The sequence below is a fragment of the Acomys russatus genome, chromosome X (assembly GCF_903995435.1).
Source record: "Acomys russatus chromosome X, mAcoRus1.1, whole genome shotgun sequence".
Lineage (NCBI taxonomy): Eukaryota > Metazoa > Chordata > Mammalia > Rodentia > Muridae > Acomys > Acomys russatus.
The window spans coordinates 36,679,500-36,698,132 of record NC_067169.1 but is presented as its reverse complement, the minus strand read 5'-3'; the positions used below and the strand labels follow the sequence as shown (position 1 = coordinate 36,698,132).

At 34.5% G+C, this 18,633-nt stretch overlaps 1 protein-coding gene across 10 annotated transcripts in view; it reads right to left on the bottom strand.

Annotated features, from left to right (window-relative positions):
- The window catches only part of Dmd (dystrophin), a 2,465,896-nt gene that overhangs the window by 1,928,396 nt on the left and 518,867 nt on the right, over nucleotides 1-18,633 (bottom strand). The gene's annotated exons all lie outside the window — the stretch shown is intronic.

Below are 18,633 nucleotides of genomic sequence, written 5' to 3'. Positions count from 1 at the left end.
TTCTTCAATTCCTTTCTTTAGAGACTTAAATGTTTTTTTTTCATTCAAATCCTTCACTTGCTTGGATAGAGCTACAGCAAGTTATTTATATTATTTGTGGCTATTTGTGAAGAGTGTAGTTTCCCTAATTTCTTTCTCCACCCATTTGTTGTTTGTGTACCGAAAGAACACTGACATTTTATTTGATTTTGTATCCAGCCACTTTGCTGAAGTTGTTTATGAGCTATAAGAGTTCTCTGTTGAATTTTGGTGGCAACTTATGTATACTATCATATCATCAGTAAATAGTGATACTTTGACTTCTTCCTTTCTGATGTGGATCCCATTGATCTCCTTTTGTTGCCTTATTCCTCTAGCTAGACAATAGTTCAGGCTCTAAGATCAACGATTAATAAATGTGACCTCATGAAACTGAAAAGCTTCTATAAGGTAAAGGACACTGTCAACAGAAGAAAAGGGCAGCTTACAGACTGGGAAAAGGTTTTCACCAACCCCACATTCAAAATATATAAAGAACTCAAGAAATTAAATACCACCAAATCAAATAATCAAATTAAAAGTGGGGTACACAGCTAAACAGAGAAATCTCAACAGAAGAATATCCAATGGCTGAGAAACATTTAAAGAAATGTTCAACGTCCTTACTTATCTGGTAAATGCAAATTAAAATGACTCTAAGATTTCATCTTACAACTGTTAGAAAGACTAAGATCAGATATTCAAATGACAACACCTGCTAGCAAGGATGTGGAGAAAGAGGAACACTCTATCTCAAGACCCAGCTATACCACTCCTGGACAAATACCTGAAAGATGCTCCACCGCACAACAGGAACATTTGCCCAAATATGTTCATAGCAGCCTTATTCATAAACTGAACTGGAAACAACCTAGATTTTCCTCAACTGAAGAATGGATAAAGAAACTGTGGTACATTTACACAACGTAATACCACACAGCTATTAAAAACAGGGAAATCTTGAAAATTGCAGGTAAATGGATGGAACTAGAAATGATGATCCTGAGTAAGGTAATCCAGAAAGACAAGCATGATATTTGCTCACTTATAAGTGGATATTAGCCCAACTAGATGTCCTCCGAGAACCTCCACCCAGCAGGGGATTGGGACAGATGCTAGGACCCCCTGCGGGACTCTGGGTGGAGTGCTGGGAGTGGTATGGAAGAATGGAGGGGATGGAAGAACAAAGAAAGTTCAGGAGCCCCACAAGGAGACCATCAGGGCTTGTGGTACTGGACCCAGGAGGCATGCACAAACTGTTGTACCAAGGACAATGCATGCAATAAACGTACTCTCTCTGTTCAGATCTAGGCAATGGACTGCTCATTCTCCATGGTTGTGGGGAGAGTGTTGACTGGCTCTGACATGAACTCTGGTGCCCATGATTTGAACACTTCCCCTTGGTGGGAAGGGCCAGTGACACACAGAGGAAGAGGATGAAGGCTATGCTGCTGAGACCTGATATGCAGTGCCCATATGGTAGGGGAAGGGGTCCCCTTCTGTCAGAGGTCTAGGGGAGGGGAATAGTGGAGAAGAGGAAGGGAGGGTAGAAAAGGTGAGATACAAAGGATTGGATAACATTCCGTATGTAATCTGAATAAATTATAATAAATTAAAATAACAAAAAAAACTTTAAAAATATTATTAGCCTGGAAGCATTATGTTGTTTATTATAATATGCCACTTTAAAGACTAAAGGGTTATACTTCACTGATAGAATGTATTAGATTTTTGAGAATGAAAGCCTATGTTATTTGACAAATTTCTTATTAACTGCTTGCATGGTTAATTTTTCCCCATCAAACAGTCTCTCAAATATTTTCACATCAAATAACTTCTTAGAAAATGATATTATTTCAAATAGGACAATGGCACATTTAAATTTATGATTAAAATTTTCCTCTAGCTAGAGAATGAGAATGAGAATTATTCATTCTAAGAATGCTTTATCTCTTTAACTCAAATTTGTCCATTTGTTGCCATATATCATGTACCAGTTCAGTCTAATAAGAATTCGTCAAATATTTATTGAGTCTTCAGTAAATCAGCAGGAATTTTATAATTTAAATTATAAGTGTATCTTGAAGTAAATTTCAACCATGTAATGCTATGAACCTTTCTTACTGTTCCCACCCCAAAAATATGTTGCTGCTTTGTTGGCCTGAATCATATCCCATACCAATACTTTAAGCCTTTTCATGGCACAATGGGTTATATACAAAGTAAGGTTGATTTTTTTCAAGGCTAGGGAAACTATTTAGCTGATAAGAGCACTTCCAGAGGACCTGATGCCCTCTTCTGACCTCTGGGAATACCTAGCTTGCTTGTGGTACAAACAGGCACATACATGCAAGCAAACATTTAAACAGAAAATAATAAACTTTTAATTTATTTTAAAGATCTGTATTCAAAAATAAAGGCTAGAACATTCAAAAACTCTGGTTGGGTATTTGAACAAAGGCTGAATTTTATTGTGAGAGACATATTAATGAAGATGCTAGATAGGAAATTAATTTATAACTCAGCAAAAAGTAAGAAATTCAGCCATAATAACCTCTAAAATTTATTTCCAGTGTTGTGGTTTCTTAGGATTTGGGGGTCTTAATTCACTTGGTAAACATTAACTTTTATTTTGACAATATCTTAATGTATTTTCATAAATGATAGGCTGCACAAAATATAACTGTGCTTTTACAGTTCTTGTGTTATAACTCATACAAACTCTACTTGAAAAGCATGGTATTGCTAAAATATTTCATTAAATTTGAGTATATAGTAAAATGTTTATAATTCAGTCATGTTACAAGTGATGCTAAATACAAATACTGAAATACTGGCATAAAAGATATTTAACCATTTTCTCATATGAGTTGAAAGGTTGTTCAAGTCAGGTAGTCTTAACTAATGATTAATTTGGTCCTCAAGGGAGCAATGTAAATGAGAGTGATTTAAAAGGAAATTATCAATGGTTTTTAGCAAAGAAGAATTGATAGTGCTCATTAACAGTTGTGTATAATTTCTTGAATCATGATAACATTATTGGTTTCTTTACATTGTCTTTTGATAGGAAACTCCATCGTAGAATCTGGTCCTAGTGTACATCTTTTAAACAAGTTAGTCAACTTAAATAACTTTGCTTAGTTTTAAAAGAAATAATGACAAATAAATGATAACATAAAATATTAATATTGTGTGTTTTCAATATAAAAGTCATTGCATGGATATTTTACCATTTGTAATTAAATCAGAAAGTCAAATCAGATTTATAAAAATAAAAATTATAATATAAGGAAGTATGAGTCGCTATGCAATGTAGTCTTTTATTTTCAAAGCCAAGGTTAGAAAACCTCAAATTTTCAACCTCAAATGGCTATCCAATTGTTGCAACTGAATATGAATGAGATGGCCAATTAATTTAGTGATCGATTTTTTTTTCCATCCTCACTAATCAATATGAACACTAGATGACATTTATTTTAAAGACTGGCCTACAATTTTGAGTACAATACTATAAAATGTGTATTATAGTAATAGAAAGTTGGTAATCTTGTATTCATTCATATAGCTCAGGAAAGCGTGCAAGTGTTTATTAAATATTTACTTCATAAAATATTTTAACATTTACTTCCCAGTAATATTTCAAAGCCAACTACAAATCTTTATAAAAGCTCATCTTGATTTGTTTTGTCTTGTTCTTTATGCCTCATTGTTATTCTCTTAACATTTTCAGCACATTCACTTTCCTCATTAAGCTGCCCTTGGACCATCAAGCATGGCTTTATGTTTTTTTTCCTTGTTCACTTTCAATAGATATTTTACTTAGTTATCAGGTCCTGTTAAAGCTGACACACATTATGAATATAAAATTATCAAGTTATATCAGAGTGTGAAATTGTAGGGGAAATATAAATTGCTGTAGAGTTTGCTGAAGTGTGGTCATGTTTCTGCCAGTATCATTGCCAGGCTATGGCCATTTTACACTTACTGAAGCAAGTGGCTAGAAGGTTTTGTAGTAGTAGAAAGGATGACCCAGCAAAACAAGAAATTATATTAATAAATATCAAAAACAAAGCCTTCAAAGACAACTCTAAGTATCATAAATGCCAAAATATCTAGAGTAAAATCCAATGGCTATCAGGATCCACATATAAGAAAATGTATTAGCAGTGGAATAAAAAATTAAAATGTATAAGTGAGTATATACCATTTGAGTCTTTCTGCTTCTGGGTTAACTCACTCATTATGATCATTTCTAGCTCAATCCATTTATCCACAAATTTCGGGAATTCCTTGTTTTTAATAGCTGAGTAGTATTCCATAGTGTATATTTACCACAGTTTCTTTATCCACTCTTCTACTGAGGGACACTAAGGCTGTTTCCATGTTCTGGCTATTATGAATAAGGCTGCTATGAACATGGTTGAGCAAATTTTCTTGTTGTGTGCTGGAGCATGTCCCACAAAAGCCTTCACTTACCAGGAAACTGGGACAGAGAGGAGGGCATCCTATTGGGACTCTAAATGAGAGAAGCATGGGAGAATAGCAAAATAAAAGGATCCAGAGGGTCCTAGAAATCTACAAGTAGAACAATATGATAGGCAGATTTGGGCCCAGGGGTCCCGCTCAAACTAAGGCACCAGCCAAGGACAATACAGGAGGTAAACTTTAAACCCCTTCCCAGATCTAGCCAATGGTCAGAATATTCTCCACAGTTGAGTGGAGAGTGGGATATGACTTTCTCACATACTATGGTGCCTCACATTTGACCATGTCCCCTGGAGGGGGAGACCTGGTGGCACTCAGAGGAAGGACAGCAGGTAGCCAAGAAGAGACTTGATACCCTATGAGAATATACAGGGGGAGGTAATCCCCCTCAGGAACAGTCATAGGGGAGGGGAATAATGGGAAAATGGGGGGGGAGGAATGGGAGGATACAAGGGATGGGATAAACATTGAGATGTAACAAGAATAAATTAATAAAAAAATGAAAAAAAATTAAAATTATTTTTGTATAATTTAGAAATTCAAAAGCTCTAACGCATGAAACTAATATGTGAGTAAATGTGGGAATACTTGAAACTTCATCGGATTATTACTATGAGAACTCATGAGCAAAAGAACAAACCTGTATTTTTGCTATTATGAAATCTAAGCCACTGAATATGTAATATAAATGTTTTCTCTTTGGTTTTGTTTTGAGATTGAGTCATAATGTGGTACCGGTGTGGTCTGGAACTCACAATGCAAGAATTACACCATTGCCATCATGCTTACATGTTAGAATTCATGAGAAGGTTTATTAAATGAATTCTAGCTGCTCTCACCACCCATCCACTCTTATTTCCCTTCTACTTCTGTCTGCCCTTCTTGTTCTCTAGAGGTCCTTTCCACTGTTCACATCATTTTATTTTGTTTTGTTTTGTTTGTTTTGTTTTGTAACCCACTGAGTTTAACTAGAACCACCCAACTGAGTGACCAGGGAAGTATCCAATGGAGCGTTGTGATCCCACCAATGTGTGCACATCTGAATATGTTGAAGCCTACTCTCCTAGAATCTATTCATCAGTAGCCAGTACTTCAAAAGAAAGGAGTAGGCATTAATTGTTCCTATAGAAGAACAAACAAGTTCCAAAAAGTTATTCACCCATTTGTTTAATCAGTAACAATTAAAATTATGGTGACCTTATTAAAATTTCAGTAAATTAAAAAAATATGTATGCCACTTAATGTGTACACATTTCATGGTGTATATTTTGGTATGGGGGCAACTTTCTTTAATTTCCATTAATCACAATCTAAGGTATCCCCATTTTTACTGACAAAAGATTATGATTTTCTAAAGAAACGTAACAAGAGAAGATAATAGCAAATGTAGTTATTAGAGAGCAAAATGTCACTACTGGATCAGAAATATGCTGTTTTACTTAAAGAAATGCTCATTCTCATTAGTCATCAGAGAAATGCAAATCAAAATGACACTGAGATTCCATCTTACACCCATCAGAATGGCTAAGATCAAAAACTCAAATGACACCACACGTTGGCAAGGATGTGGAGAGAGAGGAACACTCCTTCATTGCTGGTGGGAATGCAAACTAGTACAACCACTTTGGAAAGCTATCTGGCGCTTTCTCAGAAAAATGGGAATAGGGCTTCCTCAAGACCCAGCTATTCCACTCCTTGGAATATACCCAGAAAATGCCCTACCACACAACAGGGACATATGCTCAACCATGTTCATAGCAGCCTTATTCATAATAGCCAGATCATGGAAACAGCCTAAGTGTCCCTCAGTAGAAGAATGGACTAAGAAACTGTGGTACATTTATACTATGGAATACTGCTCAGCTATTAAAAACAAGGAATTCTCGAAATTTGTGGACAAATGGATTGATCTAAAAATGATCATAATGAATGAGTTCATCCAGAAGCAAAAAGAGACAAATGTTATATACTCACTTATATCAAAACACTAGTCCAAGGAATACATACCATGAAAAACTTTACTTACCAAGAAAGTGGGTCAGAAGAGAGGACATCCTATTGAAACTTTAGGCGAGAGTAGCATGGAAGAATAAGGAAATAGTAGGACCCACAGGGTCCTGGAAACCTACAAGAAGAATTTTATGACAGGCAGATCTGGGTCCTGGGGTCCTCCTCAAATTAAGGCACCAGCCAAGGAGAATATAGGCATTAAACTTCAAACCCCTACCAAGACCTAGCCGACGAACAGGATATTCTCCACTGTTGAGTGGAGAGTGAGATCTGACTCTCACATGAACTCTGGTGCCCCTTTTCTGACCACGTCCCCTGGATGGGGAGACCTGGTGGCCCTCAGAGGGAGGATAGCAAGTTACCAAGAAGAGACTCGATATTCTGAGAGCATATATAGGGGGAGGAGGTCTCCCTCAATCACAGACATAGGGGAGGGGAGAAGGGGGGAAGTGGGAGGGTGGGAGGAATGGGAGGAAACAGGGGAAGGGCTAACAATCGAGATGTAATATGAATAAATTAATCAAAAAAAGTCAAAAAAAGAGAAATATGCTGTTTTACCAACAATGAATGAATATACGTATGTATGTATGTATGTATGAATGTATGTATATATACATGCATGCATGTATGTGTGATATCACATTTAAGATACGATTTAAACAAGAGTCTCTTACATTTTAAATTTTATCTTAAATGAAAAGTTATATTATTGGTGAATTTATTTGCTTGTTAGTATTTTAATAATGAATACATACATCTAATCTGTGCTGTCAACAACAGACCTGAAACTCCATCTAAGGCCTATTTGAGGACATTTTACTGTGTTATAACTCTTGATTCAATAATGTTAGCCTAGCATTTCAAGTTCCTTTCATGAACCTCTTTTTGAACATATGCCCATGCTTTTCATTTTTGGAAATGACAGACAAGTGTTCAGATACAAATACAATTTTAGCCTGACTGAGTAGGAATCATACAGATCTCTCCAGGTTCCTGCCTAAAATCAAGGCATAATCACAGCATAGGGAGAATAATTGGAAGAGTTCAGTAAGATGTGGGTTTCTTACTCCACAAGGAACATTTAAGTAAAATTGTCTAGATTAAGAGAACAGTTTAAAAAGACTTTGGTAGTCTATTAGCTTATTTTTCAAACCCGTGTCTTTTTGCAGTTTCTTGAAATCATAGCTGCCGCTCTAGCTGACCTTCATTATAATCTGGAGAGTCACATCGACATTTCTCCCAGAAAGCTAGCTGAAGCACAAATTTAGAAAGCCAGAATATGGCAAATCAAGCTGATTTTGACCATTAAGCCTGAACAGCAACACCGTGGGTCTTTTAAAAAAAAGTATTTGAGTTATGTAGTTCACTCTCTTGAGATTAAGCAGTAGCCAATTATGGGCCACAGGCCAGAAGGGCTGATCATTGTCTGAAAACATGATTTTAAAAAGTGGGACAATGAAACGGATTTATCCTATCTCCGCCATTCCAGGTATATGTTGATTGAAATAATGAGAGATTTAAAAAGCCAGAGCAGCTCTGATCTAATCTTTGATATTTCCTACCTCTTGTCTACAATGTTGCTCTCATAAAATTTGTCCAGTTAAAATAAAAATCCATAAATAATTTTTACTCATTAATGATTAACTTAGACTACTTGGCAAGTAGAATTTGAAGATTAACAAATAGAAACAAAGCAAGATACCCAACAACAGCAAAAGAAAAAGGAATTTAATACATCATCACCCTAACTGCTCTCTATTATCTGACCCTGCTTTTTGTTTCTGGTGACTTTGAACTTACTTCTCTGCTTTTTAGAAAGCTTTCTCTCATGCATTACTACCATTGAAATGATAAATCTAATTTTGCATACAAATCAAAAGTCACCTCACCAGTCCTTATGGCTGGGCTAGTCACACCGAATTTCACAGATGATACAGATCTCAATTATTTTTCTGTACCATGGTATTTTTTGTATTTGCCAAAGTCTCCTCCAAATGTGGTATTCTTAAATATTTTTGTGCAGTGGCTTCTCTTAGGAACTGCTGAAACATAAGACACACTTCCCACAATCTTTTTAGATGGACAAAATAAAAATAAAAGATATAAACATATGAATAAAATTATTTATAATGCACTATAATTAAGACTTTAATATAGGATTTGAATGTGCAAGTTAAAGGTATAATGACAGAAACTCAAAGTGGCAATTAGTATATTAATCACTAGTATTTATTATTATATTATTTTGGCAAAATATGTACTACTAAAACTTATCATTAAAATATTAAGGACCTAAGGACATGAATAAATTAAAAAAATAAAATATTAAAGACAAATTCACAGCTACCACCATTTCATCCTTTGCCTATCTTTATAAATTGAAAGAAATGCTAAGCTGAAGTTATAGGTTAGTAAAATTAAAGATGAATTTTTTTCTTATATTATTTTTTGTGAAATCTAGACTAGGAACATATCATTTTCACTGTGTGGAGTCAAAAGCTATGTTCTTGACATCTTCACTATTATGTCTTTAGGAAAAAGCAGAAGCCTTGGCATAACCCAAGCATGCTGAATGGCAGCTGAATTGTGCTCAAAGACTCATTTTCTAAATTATCTCAATCTTTATTATATTACAAGTCATGACCAAGTCTGATATATGTGTGTGTTAAAATTGTCATGTAATCATTATAATTAAATTTTAATTGATATTTATTAAATTTGACAAATATATTATCAGGTGATACAATACATTGAATTCCATGTGTTTATTAGATTTTATGTAGAAGCATAAAATTAAGATTTGAAGAAAATTTTGAACAATCTATAATTTTTTTTGCATTTTTTCTCGTATGTCAAGAGACAATCATAAAGATTGTAGTCCTGTTGGAGTGACCTTTATAATTCACTTTAGTACCCAGGGAGTTAAAGCTCTCTTACTAGCAGCTGAAAATTAGTACAACCCTTACTGAAGACTAAGAGATGGGATGCTTCAAGTCAAATGGAATGCTCTGTCCCAACTACATTCTGTGTCACATAGAAAGGCAATCAGCTATTAAATAGTAAAGGTGAGAAAATAGTGTTTGCTTTCCAAACTTCACTACTTCTTTGTGACATTAAGAACATACATAGACATAAATGAAGCTTGGTAGTAGAACACAAATGTTCAATGCATAGCATGAAAACAAGAAGAGGGGGAGAATAGGCAAAAAGGGAGAAGGAAGAATAAAGCCTATAAGGTATTTTTTAAAAACCATAATATTCATTTACTTATATCCCAGTAGATGATTCCTGGCATCATTCATATGCATGAATAATGAGGAATATTTTTTTCTGTTTTTAAATAATTTGCTGTATTTTTCGATCCAGGGTTTGTCTAAGCAGCTTAGGTTGTTTTTGGGTACACCATGTTCTCCAAGCTGGCCTGAACTTCCTAAGCCAATGTATCTATGTTTTTCAAATGCTAAGATTACAGATATGCCTGATTCATAGCTTTATATTTAATATAATATTTGGTATACCCATGGGTGGTATATATATACTGTAACACTTGGTAAAATTAGCAATTAAAATCAAGAAAACATATTTTATCCTGATGTTTCTTAATAACCTAATTCTAAAACTAGAATGAGTGCATATATATATGTCCAAAGAGCAACTAAATTTTAAAAAAATATAGGCCATTTGACAAATATAATTTAATATATATGTTATATACATTGATATGTAATGCTACATATGCTATATATTTTTCTAACATTATAGAATTAAAATGAATGTTTCCTTGTCCTAAAAGCTTCTAAATTCAGAAAAGTTCAAAGAGATTTTATAATAGTATATTGCTGATTATCAACATTAAGGACCTTAATAAAAAAAAATTGATTGAAGTAGGAAATGGGGTTTTCAATAGTATACTTCACAATGTAAGTGTATATGCAGTAGCCTATTTTTCTTTGAGTTAAAACAAAATAAGACATTTACTAAAATATGATTGGCTCTTATAACCCTGCTAGAGTCATTATCCCCAAAATTTACTCTATCTCATACAATCTTATTTATATAAGAAATTCTTTCATGGCATAGAACCAATAAAACATTCACTTTTCAACTTTTAAAGATAATGTTAATAGCATACAAACAAAGCAATATAGTAAAGAGAGTCTGTTATACTGTACATGTTATACTTAATCATTACTTTTTGTTTTGGTCTGTTTTTTAAAAATATTTATTTAATGTACATGTCTGTGTGCCTGAATATATGTAAATGCACTGTGTGTTTGCAGAAAAGGGTACCAGATCTCCTAGGACTGTAGCAGCAGGTGATTGTAAACTACCATGTGGATGCCAGGAGCCGAATCTGGATCCACTGCAAGAACAGTAAATATTCTTAACTACTAAGCCATCTCTCCAGCCCCTAATTTTGCTTTTGAGACAGGATTTTACTTTGTAGCTGAAGCTCACCTTCCTTTTGCATACTAGATTTTCCTACACATTCAGTTCTGCCTCAGCATCCTTAGTGCTGAGACTTCAAGACTGCATCAAAACAATATGGTCTAATTACTCATTTGATAACAAAATCAGAAAGCTAGTACACACCAAGCTAAACAAGAGATTGAGTTTAGTGTGGAAATTTTAGAGTTCCTAGTCCTTGAATAAAAAATGTATAAATAAAATTCACATAAAAAAGAAATATTAGTTTTTGGTTTTGCTTTTTACTGGTCTAGTAAACAAAAAAGACCATTGCAATGCAGGTATTTTAAAATATGAAACAAAATTATCATTCTTGCCAAAAAGAATCTTCTAGCATCTGTTGCAACACAGAACCATTATAATGCAATTAGACAGACTAAAGACCAGATTCTAAGGTAGCAAAATATAAAATATGAAGCCTGATATTATTTTGGTTAATGAATTTTATTCCAAATGTTACAGAAGTGACTCGTGAACTCTTTCCCCAGAAGATCACTTGTCACATATACATATTGCATTTAACATGATTTCTGTGTTTTCTAATAAGAAAAGTGGATTCTCTCTCACACAATGTTTAGATGTTGGAAATTAAGCAAATTTTGGTCACAAATTTACAATAGTAGATTAATAACTTGCCAAAAGGGAACATTTTAAATATATAACTCAAAACATTAGGACTATGGTTATACTATAAACATCATATTGTATTAAAAATATGAGAACTAAATTATTTTTTTACATTTCCAGTTCTGGGGGATAGCTTACTTGGTAAAGCACTAGGACCCATATAACAAGCTGAGCATGGCAGCATGTTCTTATGCTTTCAGTCATGGCATGATGGGAGTAGCACCCTGGTAGATTCCTTGAGGCTAATATCTCCTACTAAACAAAGTTCTAACACAGTGAAAGATTCTGTCTCAAAAAGTTGGAAAGCAGCAGAGGAATGACATCTAAATTGTTCCTCTTACCTCCACACACATGTCCACAGACATATGCCAGAATACACATGTCATATACATGAACACATACACACTAATAAATTTAAAATTAAGCATTTCCCCTCTAGTGTTTCTAACTTGGTATTATAATATAATGACAATATAAATCAACATAATCTTGAAAATACAGTTTAAATATTACTGCAACAAATATGTAAGTAAAAGTTGTAACACTTTAATGCATCCATAACAATATTATCCAATTATACCAATGAAATAAAAAAAGGAAGAACATGACTGGTCCTAGGTCTGGTGGAGGAGTAGGTTTATTGTAGATATGAGGAATATATAGCCAGAGGAAGAGACATATGAGAGAATAAAGAGTGAACATGACTCTAAGCTGGGCCATGTGAGGAGATGGTAAGAGGGAAGAAGGGAGAGACAGGAGAGTAAAGAGTAGACAAAAAAGGGACAGGTTACCAAAATGGCTGGACTTTATAGGGAAGGGCAACTGAGGGAAGAGCAGCCCAGTATCCTGGCTGGAGAAGTTTAAGGTAGGGGGCATAGTACGCACTAGCCATACCCCACAACAGGTAGGCACTGAGAGATGCTAGGAGAACATGGGACCCAGGTCTACTTTGATTTGTTAAATAAACCCCTCAGCTCCTTGTCTTGTGTTTGAGACCTAAAAAACAAGTACTTACTATTTTGAAACCAGCACAATGAAATAATCCATGAACATAAAAATACAGTAGAAGACTTTGTGGTTTGTCACTAAACTATTGATAACTATTGAATAAAAAGCAACAAAGGTCAACCTTCCTAATGAAGACATTAGTTATGCCATACAAAAACACATTTTTCCATGGACTAAAATGTTATAAACAAATTAAAAATGTAAACACTCTACTGAGTGATAAAATTTTTCAAAGAATATAAAACATATCACCTGCTTTCAGTAACCTTACAAATAGAAATAGGTTCAAACATAATCCACAAGAAATAATTACTAATTAATTAATTTGAGTAGTAGATATATAAATGATTATATAAACAAAGGTTCATAGTATGAGTTGAAGCTTAGGACAGATAATGTTGTAGTTACAGGACTTTAATTGGATTATTGAATATGGAGGCACTGGAAGCAAAGATAAATGGAAGGCAGAATTACAGAAAAATGAACAGAGCAAGTTAGAAAGCCTAAGCCAATTAACTGATCTGGCTATGACAGAGATTTCATGTGTTCATAAGACTGCATAGCTCAAGTCGTTTTAGGTTGCACTTGTTAGCATGCATAAGGCCCTACTACCACAAAAACAGAGAATACACATTGTTATAAATCCTACTACATTAGAAAGTTGAGGATTAAACAGCCAATTGGATAATGACCTTGGACCATGATTTTTGGTTATGCAGTTATTAAATGCATAATTTTGGCATCTCCATATAAACAATTTATAACCTACATGTATATTTCAGGACAACAGATAATATGCACAATTTTATTTGTTAATTCCAAAAAAAACATAATAAAATCTTTATTTATTAATATTAACCTCATTCAGCTGTGACCCAGAAAATCATTTGAGCCCAAAAGTTGACACAAAGACTTTGATTCTGTGAATCCAGATACTTTCTCAAAAAAATATTCAATTAAGTAGCCACTCTTCTTTCTCTCTTCCTCTCTTTCTTTGTCTCTGTCTCACCCACTATGGGAGCTCCCATTCTTTCTCCCTGTATTTTCATATAATAAACCTCTCCATATCATAAAAATATATTAAGTAGCTCATATAATTAAGTAGTGGAAGCCAGGGCCAGCAGCTGTGGGAAATGAGTGAGATGATGGACATAGGGTCTAGATGTTCAGACATAAACAGACAGAATAAGTTTTAGAAATCTTATCTATGGACTGATGGCCTTAGTTAATTATGCCCTGTGCTCAATAATGGAACTTTTATACAACATACTTTTTTTTTCTTTTGTCAGTAATATCACTATAAAAACTGGTAACCAAGGGAAATAATAGGTATGATAATCAATTTAATAGTTATGGCAACTTCACAAAATATTAATGAAATATCACAAGCATTATTTTCGTCTGTCAGGTACAGCTCCTCAAGGCTGAAAACTTAACTCAGCCTTATTTTCAGTTTACACTTACTGCACTTAGTGATTTCTTCCCATTTGCCCCTTAGAACTACAGACTCTAAGAAACAGTGTTCTTACGTATGAAAACCAAGGTACACTGTGGAATAATATATGTCCTGATGTACAAGGCATTGCCAACTTCTTAACGTTCTTTTGTTATCCAGACTAGAGGTTTCATCATGCAAGCACTTCTTGATGTCAGGAAGGATATAGGACTTTCTCACAGAAAGGGTGATCTGAACTCAAATTCACACATAAGATTTTCCCTGAATAATCTTACACTGTGGATCAACACAGAAGCAGGAAGGATGAAGCAGGCTTACCCTCTCAGCCTTGACTGGTTTTGAAATGTAGACAATTCAGGCCATTAGTCATAGAGTCCTAAGGGGAGGCGAATACGCCTGATTCAACACGAGTAAAGCCAGAAGCTCTCTAATTTGCATCCTCTACTTGGCTGAGGATATCAGATGTGTTCAGGTTGAATAGATACAAGACTCTTGCTCGAGTAATTTTAAGAACTGTAACAGTCGGAATAATAATTTGTTATTTAATAATCCTGTTTGCAGTGCCAATATAAGCTTGTTTCACTCTTCAGAACAGAACAGGACCAACTTCTTTAGTTAGTGCTATGTTTAAAAAAATCTTTATCTGTATATGAGCTTTAAAGTCAACTTGATGTGAAATCCTGAAATGCACTTACAAAATGAATGGGATTAGTGATAAAATTAATGAGAAAACTAAAGTCTCTGAAATGAAATAGCTTTGGCATGTGATAACCTGATATGCTGCCCTCAAAAGTCCCTTGCAATTAGATTTTCTGAATGGTCTCAACCTAGATTTTCTTGCATTATGGGTATTTTACTTTCAAAGCCAACCTCTCTATTTGGCATTTTCTCAAACTGCTTTTTTTCATTGATGCCACTATCCATAGTGGTATGGCATTTTTTTTCTGGGTGTATAAGCATGCTTTTTCTTTATCACCAAATGCTTCCTCCTATGATTACTATTACTGCCAACTACAACTTCCTCACTTACTAATAGGTCTTTAATTCATTACCATTTAACATGTTATCTACTTTGATATACAGCCTAACTCCAGTTGACAACTTGAGTGTCATATGCACAGAATAACCTCATAACTATAATTCCTGAACTTTTATATATGAATATATGCATTACACATTTGTGCACACATTGTACTACAGATAATATTTATTATAACAAGTTTATATAAAGCAATTACAACTGACTTCATACAATTATCAGGAAGTGTGTTTCCATCATACTAGTGAATCGCTGAATAGTTGTGGAAAATATACATATATAATCAAGTACATAGCATAGTAACACATTTATGTTCTACAGTCCCCAAACAGTAACTCTAACTATGGTCTTCTTTCCCTAATTTCCTGCTTCTGTTTTCTAAGGAAACAGCAAAGTAGAGTATATATCTCCACAAATCATCAGTGTCCATCTTCACTTGAATCCTACTCTTGTAGAAATTTTTTTAGTAAGAACCTACCACAAGAGTACCATGTGGTTGATACAACATATTCCATAACGATCAAACAGACTCAGAAGAGTTCAGCAGACAATTCTTGGCAGAGCCAATGTCAATAAAGGAGTGAGCATGTGAGAAACTAGAACACATATATGTGACTAAAAATATAGTGAGTGTACAGAGGAGGGGGGAAAAGGATGACTAAAGTCCGGTTCTTGGTAAAGACTCTTGTTGCATCAAGACAGTAAGATGTTTAACAAGAGTTCAATATAACTTTCTTTAAATTTTTGAAAGATAATTTTAGAATTGTGTGTGAAAAATGCAGCCCATAGGAAGGGGTCCAAAATCACAAGGAACAAAGGCAAGTTGGTTCAGACTACTGAACTGAATACATTTATTTAGGATAGAAGCTCAAAATATGGTGATGTGTGTCCACTTTCTCTGTTGTTCAATGATCCCTCTATTCACATATTGGTGTATCTGGCACATATTCTTACAGTATTTCTTTTTAGTCTTCTTAATTTTTTGTGGTCACAATCTACTTTTTTCCTTTCTACTTACTAAGCAGAATAAAGTTAGCTTCCTTTGCCTGTATTTCCATACACTGCCCCTCTTCATCTTCTGTATCTTAAGTTTCTTGGCACCAATAAATCTTCTGCTTTTCATCATATTAACTACAATTAGATGTAGAGTTTTAGACATAGACATGAGAAGGTAGATAAAATGAGACTGAGAAAGAAAATGAGGCAATAAAGTATGTATTAGTAACCATGTGACTACTGGAGAGAAGGTTCATTCTTACTGCTCACCTCTGAAATTCTGTGGAAAGCATCACTCACAATAGCCCACCAAAAGATGAAGTGGCTATGTGATTGTCTCAAGGACTCTCACCTCTAGTGATTTAGAGTCTCTTCTTGTGGCTTTAGTATCCTTTTTTGATATATTTTTGGTTAAGTCTTGCTTGCAGTAGAGGAATTTCTAAGGAGCCCAGAAATAGACAGAAAGTCTGGAAAGACATGTTTCCCAGAGGATGATGAGCATCAAAGAACCTCCTTATGGAAATGGCTTCAAATGTGGCAAACAAGCCACTGAGCAAAATGTCCTTCTTTTGAACACAGAAAGAATTCTGCCTAAAATTGGGCAGCTTAGATGCAGGCAGAGTTGACAGCCAAACTCTGTCAAGACAGAGTAAGCAAGTCCTCAATCACTCCTGTGTCACAAATATGTCTATCAGATATATTGGGCCAGAAGGCTGAAGATGATGCTCCAACGTTATAGAGTTTTGGTTGACTCTTCAGGCAGCAAACTGTCTTTTTTTTTTTTTTTTTTCACTTTGAAAGCTGCTAACCTACACTCCCCACATAATCAGATAATTTAGTTCCTTCTCAAGTCTCTGATGGAATTGAAGACCAGGTAGTTTAGTTTTTACAATGAAGCTTAGTTGTTTAGGGGTTAAGATGTTTTTAGATCTAGATAGATGTTTTAAGTTGATAACGACAGGATGTGATAGATATTGATTTACATTCAGAATTTTAGACACACCAAGATAGGAAAACTGTTTTCTTCAAGGCTGTCAAATACAAATAGCCAAAACATTCTTAGTGTTTTGGCTATTTGTATTTGACAGCCTTGAAGAAGACATCTTTCCTATCTTGGTGAGTCTAAAATTCTCAATGTAAATCAATCGCCATCACATCTTGTCATTATCAACTTAGAGCACCTATCTAGACTGAAAAACATCTTAACCCCTAAACAATTAAGCTTCATGGTAAAACTAAGCTACCTGATCTTCAACTCCATCAGAGACTTGACAAGGAGTAAGAATTATCTGAGTATGCTGGGAGTGCAGGTTAGTAGCTTTCCAAATGAAAAGATGACAGAGACAGTTTTCTACCTGAATAGTCACCCAAAACTCTCTATAACATTGGAGCATCATCTTCAGCCTCCTGGCCCAATATACCTGACAGACATATGTGTGACACAAGAACTATTGAGGACTTGTTTACCCTGTCTTGGCAGAGATTCTGCTTGCATCCAAGATTTCCCATTTTTAAGGCAGAATTTGCCACATTTGAAATCATCTCCCTAAGGAGATTCTTTGATGCCAATCATCTTTTTTGAGGTAGTCTGGGTGTTGCCAGGAGTTAACCTCCTATAGGCTTCTGAATTGCAATTTGAATATGTTAAGTAAAGGAAAACCTTCTTTCTGCTTCTGGCAACTTTAAAGTGTTCCAAAAAGATCCTAATAAGACAAAATCTCTTCTAATCCTTCCATTTCTCCCTCTTGGTCTCTTATATACTATTCACAACACTTTCCATAAGATGGAGAAGCACTGAATTTGACTAATTAGTATAAATATCCATTCCTTCCTTTTTCCAACTCTCACTTTAATTTCAATGCTGGCTCCCAAAGTACATAGAGGTGTATGCATTCTCTCTCTCTCTCTCTCTCTCTCTCTCTCTCTGTGTGTGTGTGTGTGTGTGTGTGTGTGTGTGTGTGTATACATACATATGTATGCTGCTAAAAAGATGACTTCTGTTTTACCATAAAGAAACAGAAAATTTGCTTGCGAGGAAGATGCCCATGAGCCTCTGTGAGTTCAAATCTAATCTGATCTATACAGCAAGTTCCAGGCCAGCCACAGCTACAAAGTAAGACCTTGTCTCAAAATAAGAGATAGTTTTTTTTTTTTTTTCAGAAATAGTATTTTGGAGGCCTTAAAAGATAGTTAATTGAAGCTTTGTATCCACATTTATATGATGTGAAATTTGACTGAATAATAAAACAAACATTAAAAACAAATAAATATGAAATAAAGAAACAGAAATGTGATAAGAAAGTATCAAATGAGTTTTAAGAAAATTCAACATTTAAAAAAACAAACACAAGCCAAAATGCCTGTAGTTCTCACATTAAATTATCTAAAAGCTATCAAGCAAACTGTCATAAATATAATTCATTTGAATACTAATACTATAAGCAATAGAAAAGTAAAGTAAAACTCTTTTTTTAGTCACATTTTCTTGTATTCATTGACTGACTCTTTTATTTAATTTATCTATTGA